This window comes from Helianthus annuus, chromosome 16 (assembly GCF_002127325.2).
Source record: "Helianthus annuus cultivar XRQ/B chromosome 16, HanXRQr2.0-SUNRISE, whole genome shotgun sequence".
Taxonomy (NCBI): domain Eukaryota; kingdom Viridiplantae; phylum Streptophyta; class Magnoliopsida; order Asterales; family Asteraceae; genus Helianthus; species Helianthus annuus.
Genome location: NC_035448.2, coordinates 49,454,607 through 49,469,684, shown reverse-complemented (window position 1 = coordinate 49,469,684; position 15,078 = coordinate 49,454,607).

Sequence of the window (15,078 nt, the reverse complement as noted above, 5' to 3'; positions counted from 1 at the left end):
CAACTTCTTTGAAAGGGTTTAAGATCCTTTTGTTAATAATATAACTTTAATCTTTCTGGCTTATCTCGTGTTGTTATCCTTTATTTATCCTGTTTATTTTCCAGTTGTTTTAGGAATATATTTGTTAGAGTAACAAGAGTTGAGCAAACCATGTTTAATAATTTTAGGATATGATCCTAGATCAAATATCCTGACACTGAAAATTTCTGAAGCAATCAATTTCAAGGATCATAGGTTTAGTTGTCAAAGTGTAAGGGTTGTTTAGTATAATCAAAAATAGTCAAGGATCATACCTGAGGATCTAAGTTAGGATCCTAACCTTTAATCAAGATAACCGTAGATGAGATTTTGATGGATAATAAGGATTAAGGATCCTTATGTGTCTAACTTTAAGAACCTGAAAAATGAAACATAACTTAGGACTAAGCCAATGTAAAATATAAGTTAGTAGCTGGGGACATGCCCAAAGGATAACTGGGGATGATCCCAAAGGATCACTGGGGACAAGCCCAAAAGATAACTGGGGACAAGCCCAAAGGATAACTGGGGACAAGCCCAAAGGATAACTGGGGACAAGCCCAAAGGATCGTATGTAAACTGGAGTATGGCCCTTACTGGCGACTATCCAAACTTAGTGACATGAAAACGTCAAAACCTTAGCTAACGTGAAAACGTTAGAAACCTTAGGAACGGATGTATGGTACGTCTACCATTATACGGAGGATCCTGGGTATAGCCAGTACGATGAGGTTGTCAGCCCCGGAAGTGGGTACTGGTCCCAAAGACATGAACTATATCAGGATCATCGTGCGCTGCTGGCGGAAACTGGGGATAATCCCAAGGATAACTGGGGTTGAACCCAAGGATCTGTGGTGCTTTTGAAGAGCTTCAACGATATGCTGAAGATACCTGAACTATCATAACTCAAATGGTTCGTGAGAAGAGGATGAAGGATACATGATCCTTATCCTTAGGTAAAAAGTAAGGAAATGTAATAGTTTTAAGATAAGGACATTACCAGAGTAAGGATCACTGACATCACCGGGATCCTTCAAGGATACATCAGTGTAAGGATCACATGCTTTGAAGGATCATGTTCACATCAAGTATCTCTTTAAGTGAACAGCATTCCAGGCTCGTGGCAACAAGTTTCCTTCCATAGTTAGCAATCTGTATGCCCCCTTTCCTGCTTCAGCTTCAATCAAGTAAGGGCCTTCCCATTTTGGTGCTAACTTCCCACCAGCAGGATTGATAGTGTTTTGGAATGCTTTTCTCAACACCATATCTCCGACTTGGAACTTCCTTATCCTAACATTTTTGTTGTAAGCACCAGCCATTCTTTGTTGGTAGCTTGCCATTCTTATCCTAGCCAGATCCCTGATTTCCTCAATAGTATCCAAATCCTGAGCCAGGATTGTAGCATTCTCTTCAGGATCACGAGCACTTGTTCTAGCAGTTGGGATCACCATCTCTGTTGGGATCACTGCTTCTGCCCCAAATACTAAAGAGAAAGGTGTTTGACCAGTGGCATTCTTGGGAGTTTTCCTATCAGCCCATAGCACATAAGGTAACTCCTCTGCCCATTTTCCCTTCTTGGATCCTAGCTTCTTCTTCAGATTGTTGATGATGATCTTGTTGGATGATTCCGCTTGGCCATTGGCTTGTGGATGAACTGCTGTTGATGTTATCATCTTAATTCCCCAACTGTCACAAAAGTTAGTGGTTCTGCTTCCAATGAATTGGGAACCATTATCACATACAATTTCAGAGGGAATGCCAAATCTAGTTATAATGTTTCTTTTGATAAAGGATATAACTTCTTTTTCTCTGACTTGAGCAAAGGCTTCAGCTTCTATCCCCTTAGAGAAGTAGTCAGTCATGGCAAGCATAAATACTTTTCCACCAGGTGCTTTAGGGAGCTTGCCAACTATATCCATCCCCCATCTCATGAACGGCCAAGAGGATGGTATAGGGTGTAGCAGTTCAACTGGTTGATGAGGGATATTGTTGTGTCTTTGACAAGGATCACCTTTCCTAGCATATTCTACAGCATCCCTTTTCATGGTTGGCCAATAGTATCCTGTTCTAAGGATCCTCGAGAACAATGCCCTGCCCCCAGTGTGGTTTCCACAATCTCCTTCGTGGAAGTCTCTCAACACTTCTTCAATTTTAGGATCCTCGATACATCTTAAATATGGTCTTGCAAGAGATCGCTTATATAGCACATTATTTAAGATTGTAAATTGAGATACCTTAATCCTGAAAGCTCTAGGATTTTCTCCCATCGGAATCTCCCCGTATTACAAGTATCTCATGATTGGTGAGATCCATGATCCTGCATAAGATTGAGCTTCTTCACTAGGGATTACTGTAGTATCCTCTTCTATTTCCATGGCCACCTGATTTTCAATAGCAGGAGCCAGGATATGGATGATAGGGATACTTATATCTTCTGGAATCTTTAAGGATGATCCTAAGTTGGCCAATGCATCAGCTTCCGTGTTATCCTCCCTTGGTACCTGTGTTAAGCTGAAGAAACAAAAGAGAGTGCCAATTCTTTGACTATCTCCAAATATTTGGTTAGTTTTTCACCTTTAACAGCATAGGATCCATTAAAGTGATTGGTGATCAATAATGAGTCTACATATACTTTAAGATATTTCACCCCCATATCCTTAGCAATTTGCAAGCCAGCAATTAAGGCTTCATATTCAGCTTCATTGTTAGTTGCTTGGAACTCACAGGCTATGGAGTGGGGTATTATGTCCCCCTGTGGCGATTTTAGTAGTATCCCGAGCCCTGTGCCCTTGACATTTGAGGATCCATCGGTGTGTAGTATCCAATGATCCTTGGTCTCTTCCAGCTGCTGGACCTCCAATTCTGCTTCTTTTTGTAGATCACTACTGAAATCAGCCACAAAGTCAGCTAGTGCTTGGGATTTAATGGCTGTTCTTGGCTCATATCTTATATCATGGGCACTAAGCTTTACTGCCCACTTAGCCATTCTTCCGGACATCTCTGGTTTCCTGAGGACATTCTTGATTGGAAAACTAGTTCTAACAACAATAGTATGGGTTTCAAAATAATGCCTTAACTTAGTTGATGCCATGATTAATGCAAGAATAAGTTTTTCGAGGTGTGAGTATCTGGATTCGGCATCAAGTAAACTCTTACTTACATAGTAGATAGGATATTGTGTACCTTCATGATCCTTAACAAGGACAGCACTTACAGCGGTTGAGGATACCGCCAAATATAAGGATAACACATCTCCTTTTTCGGGCTTTGTTAATGCTGGTGCTGAGGACATAAATTCTTTAAGGGCTTGTAAAGCATTCTCATGTTTCTCAGTCCATTCAAACTTCTTGTTCTTCCTTAGGATATCGTAAAATTCTTTACATTTTTCTGAGGATTTTGATATGAACCTGTTCAGAGCTGCTATCCTGCCTGTTAGCCTTTGCACATCCTTAGCATTGGCAGGGGACTTGATGTTCACTAGTGCTTTAATTTGCTCCGGACTTGCTTCAATGCCTCTCTGAGTTACCATATATCCTAGGAATTTTCCTGCCTTAACACCAAAGTGGCATTTTGAAGGATTAAGCTTCATGTTATATTTATCAAGGATATCAAATGCTTCTTCCAAATCCCTTAGGTGATCCTCAGCTTTCTTTGATTTGACTACCATATCATCTATGTATACTTCCATAGTTTGTCCAATTTGATCTTTGAACATCATATTCACCAGCCTTTGATATGTTGCACCTGCATTTCTTAATCCAAAAGGCATGGCAATATAACAATACAAACCTGTTGGGGTCATAAAGGCTGTATCCTCTTGGTCAGATGGTTCCATCTGAATTTGTTGGAATCCAGATGATGCATCCATAAAGGTCAACAGTTCATGCCCCGCTGTTGCATCCACCATGGAGTCAATGTGGGGTAGTGGGAAAGGATCCTTGGGACATGCCTTATTCAGATCAGTGAAATCGACACATACCCTCCACTTTCTGTTTTTCTTTTGGACAACGACCACATTGGCTAACCATTTTGGATATTTTACCTCTCTGATCATACCTGCTCGAAGTAGTCTCTCTACTTCTTCTTGGATAATGGCATTCCTTTCTGGTGCAAACTTCCTCCTTTTTTGATGGATTGGTTTGATAGACCTGTCAATGCCAAGTTTATGAGTTATGATATCCTTAGATATACCTGTCATATCTTCGTGCTTCCATGCAAAGGTAGACTTTCTTCTTTTGAGGAAGGATATCATGTCTTCTTTCATCTTGCCAAGGATCCCTGATCCGATATAGATTTTTGATTCAGGATCACTAGGATCCAAGAGGATTTCATCCACATCTTGTTCCCTTGCCTCCAAGACATTCCTCGGAGGATACTGTAATTGCTATTGCTCCCTTGGCTTCGAGGTTGGCTTCGTGGATGATGTATAACAATCCTTAGCCTCCTGCTGATCACTGTCGATCTTGATTATTCCCCATGGGCTAGGGAGTTTCACACATTGATGATAGGTGGATGGGACTGCTTTCATATCATGTATCCAGGGCCTGCCAAGGATAATATTGCAACAAGATAAACAGTCAATAACACAAAATTTTTGATAATTATGTAATCCTTCCACGTAGATTGGGAGTTTGATGTCCCCCAAAGTTTTCTTCGTTTCTCCACTGAATCCTACAAGCACGGAGGATCCTGGTGTGATGTCTGATTCTGGAATACCCATTTTCTTCAGAACATCAAGCTGGATAATGTTCACTGAGCTTCCTCCATCGATAAGGATCCTGCGGACAAAATGGTTAGAGATAAAGAGAGTAATAACTAAACTGTCATGATGAGGATCCTGAATGTTAATGCGATCATCCTCATCAAACGTTATCATCTTCCCTTCTGAGACACTTGATGTTCTAATAGGTCTTTCTCCATTATCCATTTTTGACTCCTTTGCATGCCTTTTGGCCGCCGAGAAGGATGTACCACAGATGTCTGATCCTCCAGAAATAAAGTTGATCACTTGTGCATTTGCCGGAGGTGCTGGAGCCTTTTCAGGGATCCTTTCAAGATCCTGAGTCTTTTGCTTTTTTCTTCCCAACAATTCTTTTAGGTGCCCCTTGCTTAACAGATATCCAATCTCTTTTCTTAAAGCTATGCATTCTTCAGTTAGATGCCCGAAATCCTCATGGTATGCACACCATTTTGACTTATCTTTAGTCCCGGATGGTTTATCATTCTTCCTGGGCCACCTAGCTTTTTCTCCTAGATTCTGCATTGCAAGGATTAGCTCATGATTATCAACGGAAAAACAATATTCTGAGATTGGAGGATATTCTTCATCATCCTCTTCTTGGTCAACAGCATGCACATTCTGGTTGTCGTTTCTATGGTAGGATTTGAACTTATTGCTCTTGAAGGAGGATCCATGCTTCTCCTGTTTTGAGGATCCTACTTGTCTTTCCTGGATCCTTTTGTCATCCTCTAGCCGGATGAACCTGAGTGCCCGAGTTCTTACTTCATCTAGATTCCTGCATGGTGTCATAACAAGATCATCATAGAACAATGAATCCTTAAGCAGTCCCATTTTGAAGGCTTCAACAGCCGTAGCCATATCCAAGTTGGGAATGTCCAAGGATTCTTTACTAAATTTAGTTATATAATCCCTTAATGATTCATTATGATTTTGAGTTATCCTGTACAAATCACTAGTTAATCTTTCAAATTTTCTACTACAAGAGAATTGGTTATTGAATAAATTAACTAAATTAGCAAATGAAGTAATAGAGTAAGGGGGAAGACTTAGCAGCCATTTAAGAGCTGATCCAGTAAGAGTGGATCCAAATCCTTTACATAGGCATGCTTCCTTTAGCTTTTCCGGGATTGGATTGATCTCCATCCTTTCCCTGTATTGTGCTATGTGCTCCTCAGGATCCGTTGTACCATCATACAGCTTCATAGTAGGGATATGGAACCTTTTGGGTACCTCTGCATCACAAATTGGTGGTGCAAAGCGAGATACCTTATGGCTTCCATCTGCAATCTCTGGGATAGGCTTGACTACCCCTGGAACACTTGAGATCATATCTTTTAGCTTCTGCAACTCCCTGGCCATAGCATGATTGATACCTGTATCCTGCATGAATCCATGGTTAGTGGTAGGATAATTATTTAAAGTGTTACCTCCCATTGGGTTCAAGTTAGTGAATCCATATTGCTGGGATTCTAGAATAACGGAGGGACCAGTGGAAGCAATGGTCTGCATTGGAATGAAGTCCCCTTGATGGACAAAAAGACTTCCTGTTTGCAAACTTTTTAGGGATCCTGGCATCTGGGAGGATCCTGGTATCTGGAATGATCCTGTAACGAAGGAGGATCCTTGAAGCTGGGATGATCCTGGAACAAAGTAGGATCCTTGAAACTGCTGCGCTCCCGGATAGGCTCCTGATTTCATGAAGGATCCCATATGCTGGGGATAGGATCCTGCCGGCTGAAAGTGTGAGCCTGATGTCTGAGTCACTGCTGTTGATCCGAGGTGCAATCCTCTTGATTCTCCCATAATTTGTACGTCTAGAATTTCCGATGGCTGAGAAGTGATCATTGGAGTATCAAAGCTCAAGGATTTGGGCATCAGTGGGGAATGATCCTCTGCCGTTCTCCTTTGTCTTTTGAGATCTCCAATTTCCCTGAGGATCCTTTCATTAGTTTCATCCTGCCGCTGCATACGATCCTTCATCTGCAAAATCAAAGTAAATACATCACTAGTACTGGGAATATAAGAATTCATAGCAGAAGAAGATGGAGGTTTAGAGTTAGTAGGAGTTTGTCTCTTCTCAGCATTCTTCTGGGATCCTGCCGGTGGAGGAGGCAGATTGTTCTGAGACGAGGTGACCGCAGACATCGCCATGGACATGTTTTTCAATGATGAAGCCATGTAATTCTTTGAAATGATTTCGAACAGAAAGTTTTCTTATGAATGAAGCACCAATTGCCCCACAGTGGGCGCCAAACTGTTTTGGTCAAAAATCACACAAAGGATAATGCAACCAAACTCTATGTAAACGGGGTATGATGCTTGGTTTGTTGAAAAAGTAAAGGATCACTTTCACTATGAAATATGCAAAGACACAATGATTTATACGAGGAAAAAGCCCTTGATCAATATATGATCTCCGGCATAAAAAACCTCGGGTGATGGCAACTACCGATCACCAAACTTTAATATAAGAAAAATAGTTACAACTTCGGATGATAATGAGCTGAGTACAAGGATCACTATAGTTTCGAGTGTCTAAGTGTGTGAGAATTGTGTTGTGTGTTCTTCCGAATGAGGAAGAGTGTTATATATACAAGTGTACGTGACCTATTTTAGGTAGAAAGACTAACAATCAGCTCATTACCCCTTTAGAAATAAAAGTAAATCTAGCCTAAATTATCGCCCTTAAATTATGCCAAGTTTCCATATCCTTCACAACGTCCATCTCCGATTAAGCACATGCTATAGTTGTAAAGACGTGTCCTTTAATTGTGATGCTTAAGAGCGGATCCTGCTAGATGTCCTGCAAAACAACATTAAATTCAACGAAAGCAACTGTTAGCATGAGGATCCTACGATGGTCCGTGATCCTGATCCCGGAACTCTGCTGAGGATCACTATCTGCCAAAGAAACAAGGATCACTGGTTAGGATCACACGTGAGGATCATATATTGTAAAAATCCAGCCCTAACAATAAGTATCCCCATTATCCATATCATGGCTCATGCCATCGAGGATCATGTGGCCATGGAAATAGGGGAGGATTCTGCAATTATCCCTAGTGAGGATACTCAATCTTGTTCAGGATCAGGATCATGGATCTCACCAATCATGAGATACTTACAACACGGAGAGATTCCTACGGGAGAAAATCCTAGGGCTTTCAAAATTAAGGTATCTCAATTCACAATCTTAAATAATATGTTGTATAAGCGATCTCTTGCAGGACCATGTTTAAGATGCATTGAGGATCCTGAAGTCCAAGAAGTTTTAAAAGACTTCCATAAAGGAGATTGTGGAAACCACACTGGGGGGCAGGGCATTATTCTCAAGGATCCTAAGGACAGGATACTACTGGCCAACTATGAAAAGGGATGCTATGGAATATGCTAAGAAGTGTGATCCTTGTCGGAGACACAACAATATCCTTCATCAGCCGGCTGAATTTCTACATCCTATATCCTCCTCTTGGCAATTTATGAGATGGGGCATGGATATAGTTGGTAAGCTCCCTAAGGCACCTGGTGGAAAAGTGTTCATGCTAGCCATGACTGATTACTTCTCCAAGTGGATAGAAGCTGAAGCTTTTGCCCAAGTCAGAGAAAAGGAAGTTATATCCTTCATTAAAAGAAATATTATAACTAGATTTGGTATTCCTTCTGAAATTATATGTGATAATGGTTCCCAATTTATTGGGGGCAGAACTACTAACTTTTGTGACAGCTGGGGGATTAAGATGATAACATCAACACCAGTCCACCCACAAGCTAATGGTCAAGCAGAATCATCCAACAAGATCATCATCAACAATTTGAAGAAGAAGCTTGGATCCAAGAAAGGGAAATGGGCAAAAGAATTACCTTATGTGCTTTGGGCTGATAGGACAACCCCTAAGAATGCTACTGGTCAAACACCATTCTCTTTGGTATTTGGGGCAGAATCAGTGATCCCAACAGAAATGGTGGTTCTAACTGCTAGAACAAGTACCCGTGATCCTGAGGAAAATGATGAGAACTTGGCTCAAGACCTGGATACTATTGAGGAAATCAGGGATCTGGCTAGGATAAGGATGGCCAGTTTTCAACAAAGAATGGCTGGTGCTTACAACAGAAATGTCAGGATCAGGAAATTTCAGATTGGTGATATGGTATTAAGGAAATCATTTCAGAATACCACCAATCCTGCTGATGGAAAATTGGCACCAAAATGGGAAGGCCCTTATTTGATTGAAGCTGAAGCAGGAAAGGGGGCATATAGATTGCTGACCATGGAAGGTGATTTGTTACCAAGAGCTTGGAATGCTGTCCATTTGAAGAAATATTTCATGTGAGCAGGATCCTCATGGCACAGATGATCCTTACATTAGGGGTATCTTGGAAGGATCCTTAAAGCATCGATGATCCTTACTATGGTAACGTCCTAATCTTGAACTATTTCATTTCCTTATTTTCTCATATATGGATAAGGATCATGTGTCCTTCATCCTTATCTCACATGATTTTGAGTTTTGAAAGTTCAGGTATCCTTAGCAAAGCGTTTATTATCTACACAAGCAATCCAGTGCCTTGGGTTTAACCCCAGTTATTTGGGCTTGACCCCAGTTCCGCCTATAGCGCATGATGATCCTGCTATAGTTCAAGGCAGTGGGACCAATACTCGCTTTAGGGGCTGATAATTCCATTGTACTGGCTATACCTAGGATCCTACGTATAATGGTAGACGTACCATACATCCGTTCCTAAGGTTTCTAACGTTTTCACGTTAGCTAAGGTTTTGGCATTGTCATGTCACTAAGTTTGGATAGTCGCCAGTTAGGGCCATACTCCAGTTTACATACGATCATTGGGCTTGTCCCCAGTTATCCTAGGGCTTGTCCCCAGTTATCCTTGGGCTTGTCCCCAGTTGCTAACTCTTGTCTTATGTTGGCTTAGTCCCAAGTTATGCTCTATTTCAGGTCCTTGAAGTTAAACAACTAGGGATCCTTGATCCTCACTTATCTCTAAGGTTTATCTTGTAATTGTCCTGATTATGGTACTAAGGGTAGGATCCTAACTTGGATCCTCAGGTATGATCCTTAACTATTTTTAATTCTATTCGTTGTTTATTTGAATAACCCTTGAAATTTGACAACTAAACTTATGATCCTTAAAATATATACTACTTTTTGGGATATTTCAACTATAGGATATTTGATCATGGATCATATCGTAAATGTTTTCAATCCGACTTATTCAAAATTGCTTATTTAATAAGTGTACATCAAAACAAGTGAGAATTAAATGAACTAAAAGGATAATAACACAAGATAAGCAACAAAAGATTAAGATTTTATTAACAAAAAGACTAACCCTTTAAAGGTTGTCAAAATTACCTACCCCGAGCATCTACCAGCAATACGTGGCCCGTCCGCTGGGGTAGGTAAAGGGTGTCCATGATAATAGGTTCAAAGTAGTGCAGGAATATAAAGGCGGCAGGATCACAATGGCTTCATCCCCCTAACAGAGGATCCCTCCACCATTTGCAATCCTGCCTATTGTCTGAAGGATCCTAGATCCTTAATCCTAAAAACTATTGTTCAATACAAACCATTAAATTGTTCAACAAACTACCATCAAAAAAAAATTGGGCTCCGGCTATGTCTAGAAGTTTCCATCATCGCCCAATCATGCAGCCTAGACCTTCACTGCATCACCACCTCCGGCTCCACTTGCTTCACCACCTTGATCCTTGCCACTGCCTCCAGCCTCAATTGTCGGGATCTCTTCAGCCTCCTCTTCATCATCCAGTTCAGCCAGCCTTGCCTTCCAGCCCTCCACATCCCAGGTGCTCTTGTCAAAGTCAGGATCCTGAGCTTCCAAGGCCATTTGCAGCTTGGTCTTGTACATCGCTATGGCGGCAGAGACTTTGGCATCCTCGGTGATCTCATGCCTCTCGTAGTCAAAGTTGAACAACACCTTGGCCGTCTCGTTTTTGGCATTCTGGAGATCCTTCTGAAGATCAACAATCTTGAGGTCCTTTAGCAGTGCAACCTGTTGGAGGTCAGCAATCTTACTATCCTGATCCTCAACGTGGCCAACGTAGTTCTCAATCTCAGCGAATTTCAGCAAAGAAGACAGAGGATAATTTAGGATCAGGTGATCCTTAAACAAGCGGGATATACAAGCAGGGACAGTGATCCTTACCTCACTGAAGTAGTCAAGGAATTGTTGGCGGATCAAGGGCAGACCTTGCAGGTCCTTAGCTTCGGAGGCATTTCTCTTCTTGCCTCCCTTTCCTTTGAGGGGTGCCTTGGGGATTGAAGCAGTCGGGCTGGCAGGAGTCTTTCTCTTGGAGGATCTGACAGTGGTAAGATCAGTGACACTGAACTTTGAAGCAGATTTGGTGGATTTTCCAGCACCTACACAACCAAACCAAGATAAGTATCTTAATTTCACTTGTATTTCATTATTTATTTGAATTTTTAAGCAAAGATACTTACTTGACATCATGACAGAACCTGAGGATACTTCCTGAGAATCTTGGGTGGTTGTCTTGAAAGATCTTGTTTCAGGATCAAGCCTCTTCAACGCGGCGAGTCTCTCTTTAGCAGCAGGAGTCAGTCTAAGATGTGAAACGGAGATAGCTGCACAACAAGAAAGCAAAAGAATGTCAGTGATTCTTATATTAAAGTATAAGTTCTCTGGTGATCCTTCTCAGGATCCTCCATCCTACCATGGGTAGCCCACTTCTTGGGTAGATCCTTCCCATCAGGGATAGAATCTCTCTTTACAAAAAAGAAACGCCGCTTCCAGTTGGTATCATTTTTGGTAGCTTTGAAGATCGGGTGTTCCTCACCAGGTTTACGTTTGAACAGATAACGATGGGAACCAAAGGTAGTGAGATCATACAATTCTCCCAGTTTTGCCATGCCTAAGTCTATCCCCTCCTGCTCGATGATCCTTTCAAGGGTATACAAAACCCTCCAGATCATCGGCATGGCTTGGATATAAGATATGCCGGTTAGGGAAAAGAAAGATTGGGTGAAAGCTAGAAAGGGATATGTGTAGCCTATGGTGAACGGGGTAACAGGAAACGCAACCTAGTTATCAGAAATATGATCACTGAGGGCGTTGGGATCAAACGATTTAAACACAGTGTTCGCCGGGAAGCAGTAGCGGATCCTATCAATTTGCGGATCGGAGAAGCAACATCGTTCTTTTATGGAATCTTCGATGATTCCCTGGCTCTTTAGCGGACTGTTCCTCGTGTGATCCTTAGATTGGGAGTTTCGGAGCAACATTTTCGACGGAATAATGAAAAGAGAAGGAAAACAGAGCAAGAGAAGGAAGAAGATGAAGAGAGAATACCCGTTTATCTTCGGATGGGATTATAAAGGGAGTATCTCTGAAATTTAAATGCAAAACGATCCTATCTATATCTCCTATTTATAATCATGATTCTGCAGGGATGTCACTTCTGTGACGTCATAGTTGCAACGGATAGTTCTACATCAACGGCTATATATCCGTTAGTTAGTTATGGATAAGATCAAGAAAACATAACTCATTCATTTTACATATTACTCCTTATATTTTGGGGGCAATTGTTAGGGGAGGATTTTCTAACAATTAGTGATCCTTACTTGTTATCCTAATAGTGATCCTTACTTCTGTGACAGATGGTGATCCTCAGAAGAGCTTCAGGATCAGGATCACGGATCACCCTAAGGATCCTCATACTAACGATTGGCTGTTTATGTTTCGTATTGTTTTGCAGGAGTAATAAGCTTGACTTGGTCTTGGCAACGTTACTATGGAATATTCCACAGGTATTTCGCACACGTTTGAATGGAAATGGATGTTGTGGAGAACGTGGGAGCATGGCACAAAAGTCGGACAGTTTGTTAGCTTAGTTAGCTTTTATTTTTAAAGGGGTGACGAGCTATTTTTAGAACACTTAGCCATTTTCAGCTACATACACTCTGGTACAACTGCACTCTCGAAGCTTTCAGCAAACACTTAACAGTTTTCACACACTTTTACACAATTAACCATAGTGATCCTTGTACCTAGCTCGTCACTATCCGAAGTTGTAAACATTTATTGATTTATTTGAGCTTGGTGATCGGTAGTTTCCATCACCTGAGGTTTTTTATGCCGGAGATCATTCATTGATCAAGGGCTTTTTCCTCGTATAAATCCTTGTGTTGTTTGTGCAATTTACATCGAAGTGATCCTTATTATTGTTCTCCATTTCAAGGATCATTCCCCGTAACTAAGAGTTTGGTTGCATTATCCACATTAGATTTTTGACCAAAACAATAACTATAGCACATCTCCTTTTTCTAGTTTCATCAAGGCCGGGGCTGAGGATAGGTAATCCTTGAGAGCTCTTAAGGCACTTTCAAGCTTCTCAGTCCACTCAAATTTCTTGTTCTTCCTTAGGATATCATAGAATTCCTTGCATTTCTCTGAGGATTTGGATATAAATCTGTTCAAAGCTGCGATCCTGCCTGTTAGCCTCTAAACATCCTTAGCATTGGCAGGAGATTTGATATTCACTAAAGCTTTGATTTGTTCTAGGCTGGCTTCAATGCCTCTCTTTGTCACCATATACCCTAAGAATTTACCTGCTTTAACACTAAAGTGACATTTTGAAGGATTAAGTTTCATGTTATATTTGTCAAGGATATCGAATGCTTCCTCCAAGTCCCTCAGGTGATCCTCAGCTTTTATGGATTTTACCACCATATCATCTATGTAAACCTCCATAGTTTGTCCAATCTGATCCTTGAACATCATATTCACCAGCCTTTGATAAGTTGCACCTGCATTCCTTAGTCCAAATGGCATAGCAATATAACAATATATACCAGTTGGAGTCATAAAGGCTGTATCCTCTTGATCAGATGGTTCCATCTGAATTTGTTGAAATCCAGATGAAGCATCCATAAAAGTCAACAGTTCATGACCCGCCGTTGCATCCACCATCGAGTCAATGTGGGGTAATGGGAAAGGATCCTTGGGACATGCCTTATTTAAATCTGTGAAATCGACACATACCCTCCACTTTCCATTTTTCTTTTGAACAACAACCAGATTGGCCAACCATTTTGGATACTTGACCTCTCTAATCATACCTGCTCGGAGCAATTTCTCTACCTCTTCCTTGATAATGGCATTTCTTTCTGGTGCAAACTTCCTCCTTTTCTGATGGATTGGTTTGAATGACCTGTCAATGCCAAGTTTGTGAGTGATAATATCTTTAGATATACCTGTCATATCCTCATGTTTCCATGCAAAGGTAGTTTTCCTCCTTTTGAGGAAGGATACGAGGTCTTCGTTCATTTTGCCAAGGATCCCTGATCCGATATAGATTTTGGATTCAGGATCACCAGGATCCATGAGGATTTCTACTACATCCTGCTCTCTTGCCTCCAAGACATCCCTTGGAGGATACTTTGATTGCTATTGTTCCCTTGACTTTGCGGCTGGTTTCATCGATGAAGTGTAGCAGTTCTTAGCCTCCTGCTGATCACTATCAATCTTCACTATTCCCCAAGGACTAGGGAGCTTCACACATTGATGGTAGGTGGATGGGACTGCCTTCATATCGTGTATCCAAGGCCTGCCAAGGATATCATTACAACAAGATAAACAGTCAATAACACAAAATTTTTGATAAGAATGTAGGCCTTCGATGTATATTGGGAGTTTAATGTCCCCTAGTGTATTCTTAGTCTCGCCACCGAATCCCACGAGCACAGAGGATCTCGGTATGATATCTGATTCGGGGATACCCATCTTCTTTAGAACATCAAGCTCAATAATGTTCACAAAGCTTCCTCCGTCTATAAGGATCCTGCAGACAAAATGGTTAGAAATGAAAAGAGTGATAACCAAACCATCGTGATGAGGATCCTGAATGTTAACACGATCATCCTCATCAAAAGTTATGACTTTTCCTTCAGAGACACTGGATGTTCGGATGGGTCTATCTCCATTATCCATTTTGGTTTCCTTTGCATGCCTTTTAGCTGCTGAGAAGGATGTGCCACAAATGTCTGATCCTCCAGAAATAAAGTTTATTACTTGTGCATCTGCTGGAGGGGCCGGAGCTTTCTCAGGGATCCTTTCAGGATCCTGAGTCCTTGACGTTTTTCTACCCAATAATTCTTTCAGGTGCCCCTTGCTTAACAAGTATCCAATTTCTTTTCTCAGTGCAATGCATTCTTTTGTGAGATGCCCAAAATCTTCATGGTATGCACACCACTTTGATTTATCTTTAGTTGCAGCTGGTCTGTCATTTTTCCTGGGCCATCTAGCTTTATCACCTAAAT